This window comes from Acanthisitta chloris, unplaced genomic scaffold, assembly GCF_000695815.1.
Source record: "Acanthisitta chloris isolate BGI_N310 unplaced genomic scaffold, ASM69581v1 scaffold24593, whole genome shotgun sequence".
Classification (NCBI taxonomy): Eukaryota; Metazoa; Chordata; class Aves; order Passeriformes; family Acanthisittidae; genus Acanthisitta; species Acanthisitta chloris.
In genome coordinates, this window is record NW_008665765.1 from 15,209 (window position 1) to 22,812 (window position 7,604).

Sequence of the window (7,604 nt, forward strand, 5' to 3'; positions counted from 1 at the left end):
TGCAACCTTTTTCGCATGCCAGCAGCTGGGTAAGGCAAGAACCAGAGCTCAGCCTTGCTCTCTGTCATCCTTCCCTCTGGAAATGCAAGCCACCCACAACCACTGCATTTTGGGGATGGAGAGTCTTGAACACACTAGGCATGGCACAGTACTCCTGGCTTGCAAGAATTCTGCAAAGAGGGCTCTGACTTACTCGAATGTGACGTCCCAAATTCCCCACCAGCCGTGATCACAGGAAATCTTTGGGACCAGTCCCAAGACTGCCTCATTGTGCTCTGAGCAGCAACAGCATGAATGAATCATGCTCCTCAACGTGACACCCAACTCCCAGCAACGTACTCAGCACCAAAATATTTATGTTGCAAATGAGTAAGAATAGGACCAGATCCCCTCCCCAGCCTGTTGACATACAAAGGCCAAGCTGGTCTTGCATCGAGCAAGTAGGTGGCAGGAGGGTAAGAAAGCAGGAGGCAGAGACCAGCCCTGTGTCACACAGCCTGGCTCTGCCCAGTGATGCTGGCTGAACCGGTTCCACATGACAGCAAAATCCCCGGAGCAACAAGCACCGTGACTATGATCCCAGTGGTACCACACTCCCGCTGGAGCTCGGCAGCCGGGTGACACATGAGGGAGCATGCTGGGACCTGTAGTTTCCAGTCAGCCAGCTGCAAAACGCCATCCACCAGTAAACACATCTGAGTTAAAGCAATACAAAGCCCCCAAGCTCCTGGCAAGGTGCCAGCTGCTGCCCCGGAGCAACAAGCACCGTGACTATGATCCCAGTGGTACCACACTCCCGCTGGAGCTCGGCAGCCGGGTGACACATGAGGGAGCATGCTGGGACCTGTAGTTTCCAGTCAGCCAGCTGCAAAACGCCATCCACCAGTAAACACATCTGAGTTAAAGCAATACAAAGCCCCCAAGCTCCTGGCAAGGTGCCAGCTGCTGCTTCTTGTTGGTAGGCACTTGGTCAACTCCCATGTGTTGCATTAGCCCCTTTCCAAGAAGTGGCCAAGAGCTTGCACCCTGCAAACCCCCTCACAGCCAAGCTGCAACCTGCCCTTGCTTAAGCAACGTGTCTGCATGGACAGCAGGATGCTCCCAGAGCTTCAGCGCAGCCCTGGGCCACAGGAGATGTCAGCCCTGCTCTGCTTTGGTGTTGAGCCCCTCCACTTCTGCTCCATGGCACCGCGATGCTGACCCTGGAGCGACACTCCACAGCTGGCATTGGCCAAGCTTCAGCTACATAAGGCCCAACACTGCATCCCACAAGGGGCCCAATAAAGATGCCACCAAAGCAATCAGAGTCATAGACAGCAAAAAGCAACACACTAGAACGGTGCTTTCAGGCAGAGCAGCACAAGCAGGCAAAGCTCCACTGAATCACAAGGCCGGGGACAACAATGCCCCCACAGCATCCTGGATGGGCATGCAGCCTCCCCCAGAGTGCTGCTGCCCTGTGCTCTAGCAAGGCCAGACTGGGGAATGTGGCACACCCCGGGGAATGTGGCACTCCTCTCCTTGCCCACTCACCCTCCCCACTGCTGAGGAAATCATGTACCCAGCTGATGTCAGAAGGCATCACTTCACACAAAGGCCAGGCCTCCTGGCAGGGAAAGGGTGCGGAAGTGGGGAGGAAGGGGAAAAGGAGCCTGGGGCAAAGGCAAGCAGCATCTCCGGCTCCTTATGTGTGCACAAGGGGCAGTGGCAGAAGACAGCACAGCCCCTTCTACTTGAATCGCCCTTGCACTCAGGAAAGAGGCAAAATGCTATGTCTCGGTGTCCTTCACAGGAGCTGCAGCGTGGCCCTGCCCTGCTAAGCTGTGATGGAGCATGCATCCCTTTAAGAATGCACAGAAAAATGGGACTCAAGTTTATTTTAATTTGCCCCTGCAAATAAACCAATCCCATCCTCTCCACCTCAGCCAGGCTGTGGCTGCTGCCGACCCGGGGAAGCAAGCTCCAGACGAGCACAGGGACACAGCTTTCTGCTCAGTTCCCAACCAGGAGAAAAGCCACTTCTATGACAAGATCTAACACCAGCAACCTCAAAATGGGCACAAGCACACACCCCATCTGTCTCCTGCTCACGGGTGGCTAAATATTCATGGCGCCCATTAATTGACAAATACAGGTAAGAATAACATATTGAGGACAAAGTCAAGAGTGATCTGCAGTCCTCATTTCCCAAACTCCTCTCCCCAGTGCACTCCCCAAAGCCAAGCATCGTTGCACATCATGGTACCCACAGCATCAACATGACCTCCTGTTTCAGCCTCTCTGCTCCTCCTTCACCTCGTATGGCCCCAGCTTATCCCCAGGCAGCGAAAGCCAGCACTAGGCTGCTTCTGCCTCCACCTTAGCCACTCTCCCAAAGGCAGGAGCACTCTGGACCAGCTGCACAGGGACCAGTGAAGAGGGCTTGGCTGTAGGAGACCTGTGGGATCTGGTCAATGTTGATTGAAGAGGGCAATCACTGATGTTGCAGGGGACAGCCAGGTAAGTTGGGTTTTGGATGTGGGCACCACCAGGGAATAACCATAAAGGAGTAAACCCTGCTGCTCTCCTTCAATGTGCTGACTCCTGCTCCTATGAGGAGGCCTGTCATTGGTTTTTAATCTCACCTGATTACGGGCCAGCCTTTGACATCATTGATTTCAGGCCCCTGTAGTATAATTTATCTTCCAGGTTTGACTTGGCAATCAGAGCTTGACAGCTCAGACCCCAGCCAGCTCTATACTCCAGGGGAGCTAGGGGAACTGCTCTGCTCAACTCCAGTCCTGATGATTCACATGAGCCATATTTGAGGCCCAGTTTCCATCCTCGAATGAGGCAGCTTTCACCAGATGCCCTCCTCCTACCTGGCATCTCATCTTCTGGATCAAAAATCCAGCTCCTCAGGTCTTCTGCAGACCAGCAGCGCTTTCTTGAGCTTGGCAGTCCAAGGTGCCTTCAGTGTGCACTGCTTCCCCCTTTCAGTTTCACTATCCTCTTTTAAAGAGGATGCAGTGGAGACTCAAACGTTATGGTCTGTGCTGAGAACTGCACAGGGACTGGGGGAGCAGTGCCAGCATGCAGGGTACGACCACAGAAGCCATTTTTAGCTGTGACCACACTGCCATTTTCTAGAGCAGAAGGACCAACAACAGTGGTTCCTCATTCCCCGGAGAGATGGCACCCACAGAGAAACCTGGTGGCTATCATGGTCTCCTTACCTGCTGGCTAGCACATCTGCCTTGGGACCAGCTCGTGACTTCTGCTTGACCTTCAAAACATTAACGTCTGCTCACTCCACCAGGCAGAATAAGAGATGGGCCCATGGATTCCCCCTCTCCTGGTTACCTCCATCTTCCACCCTAACTGAAAGGCACTCCCAGGCTCCACTGTTTGTGAAGAACAAGGTTTTCCTCAAATGTCTTTGTCAACAGTTACCGGGTGCAGTATGTGTGTGAAGGCTATTTTTTCAAATGCCTCCTATCTCTGTCCTGCAAAACCAGGCCTCGTGTTCTGGGAAGGAGGAACACTTCCTGAGGAAGGCTCCAGCAGGCAGCTTTAACACACAGAGGAAGGTTTGGCTTTTGCTCATTGCCTCGTTATTGTTTATCAGATTGCTGAAAAGCACTTTGGTAAATGGAGATTAGTACCATGTGTGTTCATGGATCATACAGGAGCTAGGAGCCAGCTTGGGGAGAACCAGGGGAGGAAGCACCTGGATGGGGGCAGCTAGCAGGGTCCACATTCAGTAAGGTACCACCATGCGCAATGACAGCTCCAGTCTCCAGGATTGCTTCCCCACACTGCGATGGACTCCCTGGAACATCCCACCACCACTGCTTACCTCTACTTTAGGGTAATACTCTGACTTCCCAACACAGATTTTAGGTTGTTGCAGAGATTAGACTGACCTTTTTCTCCCCTGCTGTAAGTAGAATGCTACAAGATCCTTAGCTGGAGGTCAGTCCTTGGCTTTACCTGCTGGCTTCACACCCTTGGGAGATGCATTTGGAAAGGGGTGGTCTTCACATGGCACACGAGGCACTATTTCTAGCCCCCTGTCTGGATGCCTTCTTGTGCAGGATGCCAGTGGGCAGAGGCAGGAAAATAACCCCAAAACATGCTCCCTTGTCCCCTCCTCCTACAATCAAACCACCTCTGACTGAAACAGGACTTGCAGGCCTCAGCCACATAGCCACAACAGTGCAGCTGTGGCAGGAGAGCTGCAGTAATTCCCTCCTGGATCTGGCCACCCCCATCAGTAAGGGCCTAGCACAATACCAGAGGGAAGGGGGAGCACAGCCCCCCCCCCCGCACTGTCCCCAAAGGGTCTGCGAGGGGGACAGAGACCTCGGAGCGCATTTATTCCGCTCCATCCATTTGAGAGGCACGCTTCAAGGGGCTTTTTGCCGTCAGAGGCGGGTGCACCAGGACAGGAAAAGAACAAAGGGAGGCACCAGCACCCCCAGCCCTTTGTCTGAGCGCAGAGGAGTTCACCTGCAGGGAAAACCTGCTCCCACCGCAGAGGCGGCAGCTCCGCATGGATTCGGATGGGGAGAGGGATGCAGCCCACCCCCCACCCGCTAGCAAGAGGATAATGAGCAGAGGGATGCAATCACATTACCCTCTCTCTCCCCTTGCCACACGCACAAGCCTGTTACAGCGCACGACAACCCCCCACCCCGACTTCCCAACAACCACATGCAAACAGTACATCATCAACCCACCCCCCAGTGTGATCGATCTGTGTCTGCGTGTGGTCGAGCACCAAACCCTGGAGCTCGGCTCCACCGACCAGGATCGACTGGGAGGGAAGGGGGTGGGAGACTAGTTTCCAGGGGACAGGGTTTTAAAGCCACACAATAACTGGCTCAAATGAAGGTTTAGATTAAGCTGTCGTATGGCAAGGGAAAATACTGCCTCCATTAGGATATGGGGGATTTTCCTTCCCTTTCTCCAAAGCTCCAGCTCTAGGATGAAGCTTCCAGGTCACCTAGGCAGGGAGAGGAGAACTGGGTGATGCCAAGCAAATGGGGGATCCTGAACAGGGAGAGATGGGTGGAGGGCGGAATGGGCAGATCAGCCCTCCCCAAGCCCCAGATCATACAGTCGGCTGGTCTGACAATGTTTACTCATATTTCAGAGAGACACAGCCATCCGGAACGTCACTCCCTGCCAACTGCCTCATCTGGAGCCATCCACAGCTCGGCTCTTCCCAGCCTGCTCCAGAGACAGCCCCCCGAAAGCACCCACAGAGCAAGGAACTGAAGAAAGGACAGGTAGGGAGAAGAGAAGAAACGGAGAAATTAAATTGATTTGTGTTTAATTTTATTTTAACACTTCTGGTATGTCACCCCAGCAAACGGATGACTTTGAGTGTGTGCTACATCGACAGCACTGCTGCAGACTGGCAGGGCACTGCTCTGAGCCCTGCTCACGTTACTGGTACTTTTGCTCACGTTACTGGTACAGGAGAATCAGAAGAAGGACAACTGCGATGCTGCAGTGAGAACGGGCTGAAGCTGTCCTTATCAGAAAGGATTTGGGAAACTCTTCCCTGAATTCATCTGGGGGACATATGTAAAAACCCTTGCGTGCATCCAGAGCCTCATGCCTGTAAATAACAGTCCCTCCCTCTGTATCTGGGACCAGACATCTCTTCCTCCCATTCCCAAACATGCTGGCTATAGCTCTCCTGGGTAAAGGAGGGGTGGCTGCCTCTATCAGTCCTTCCATGGAGGAAAGGGAAGGGTAGAAAGAACATCCTTGGTCCTGTACATTTCACATCTCCCCGCTGGTCCCCCAGCATCTGCCCCGCCTTCTCTACCAGCAAACAGAGGTTCATTGCAGAAAATTGGCTACCACTGCAAGTAAGCTCAGCAGCTCTGACTCCTCTGTGCCATTCCCCCTTACTCCAACCAAACCAGCATCTCCTCAGCCTACAGGCTGTTGACAAACGCAGGAAGTTGATAAAGTCACCAAAACCTAGCCCAGATCCATAGCATTTTATTTTTTTAAAAGCAAAAAAGCCAAGCCAGACCAGATTCTGCCCCGGAGCCTGCGTGGCAAAGCAGAATCCAGCACCAAGTGTTTATTTATAAATCCGTACATACATGTACATTTGAATTCTGACAGAATTAATTCTGGCATCCAGCTAATTCAAAGCATTCCTCCCCCATCACACTACTGTTGCAGGCCAGCCCAGCACAGAAGCTGATTATAAAATGCTGCACTAGCCAGGCATTTCTGCAAAGGCTTGTGCTATTGAGCATTCAGTCTTTCCTTGCTTGGCTATTTCATTGTTTCGGCGTCGATCCCTCCTCTCTTGCCCTGTGTTTCCTGGTTACTTTTGTCCCTGCTCTGGAAGCACTGCCTCTCTCAGCCCCAATTCAGTATCAAATCGAAAAAAACCCAAAACAATTACATGAAATTAAAGAGAAGAAAAGAAGAAATTATCACCATGTACCAAGATTTCCAGTAAACAGATAGGTAACGAGCAAAAAATAGGCCAATATGCTGCAAGGCAAGCTGCAGACAGATCTGGGGATAGAAAACCCGCTGCCTGCCTCCCAAGTACAGCTAAGAAATCCCTGTGTGGTCACACGCTGTCCTCTGGAGCAGAGAGGAGAGAGGTCAGGGCAGCCAGCACTGTAAGAGCCTCTTTATTCTTGGGCAGTTGCACGAATCTGATCGCTTGTGCCCTTTGTGAGACATGGAAATCTGCCTTCTTCTCCCACCCCTTCACCAGCCCCTCTTCTGCTCCCCCCACTCAGATGGGGACAGAGGCAACTCCTTGGCTCCAGAGGCAAAGACCAGAGTGGCAGAAAGTCTGCGGACAGCCCTCTGGCAGGACCAGGCCTGGCTGAGGACATGAAAGACTTTGAGGACAGTGATTTGTTGGAGCAAAGGGAGCAAGGAAGAAGGGAAGGACAGCCCTGAGACCCGCACATTCCTTGAAGGGCTTACCCAGGCTCCCACAAGCAAGGCATGAGGCTGAGGGGTGGAAAGAAGTCCAGGGTGTCACACCGCAGTTCATGTCTCTCCTACTTCTCCCTCTCCACCATGCTCATGGGCTATAGAGATCATGAGAGCAGCTTGCAGCACACACCTCCCTGTCAGCAGCCACAAGATGCTCACATGAATATCACAGGTTGGATTTAGATTAAGCAAGGGTCTGGGCTAAGTTTATTACGCCCTCCATCACCAGCCAAAGCTGGGCTTGTACCTCCTGGTATCTGTATCTTAGTTTCAGAGACCAGACCACAACAGCCCCGTCTTAGAGGCTCATTCAAAGCTATCACCAAAGGAGAGCTTCAAGGTGGAAAGCTCTAGGCCAGGGCTGTCTGGCATGGGTGGGAAAGGCTGTGCCTAGACATCCCCACTTGCAAAGCAGACAATCTCTATATACTACAGTGGTAAGCCTGGGCTTTGTTGCTATTCCTTGCAAAGCAGCTCAGGGTCCACAGATGAACCTCTCCCTCTCCTCCTTCCACCTCACTCTTGGACAGCACCCATCCACACAGCATTGTGCCCCATGGGAAGAGAGCATTCTCAGCTGTATTCTCCTACTCCTTTACCAAAGCTGTCCCCTCCACGCAAGCCTCCTCCCT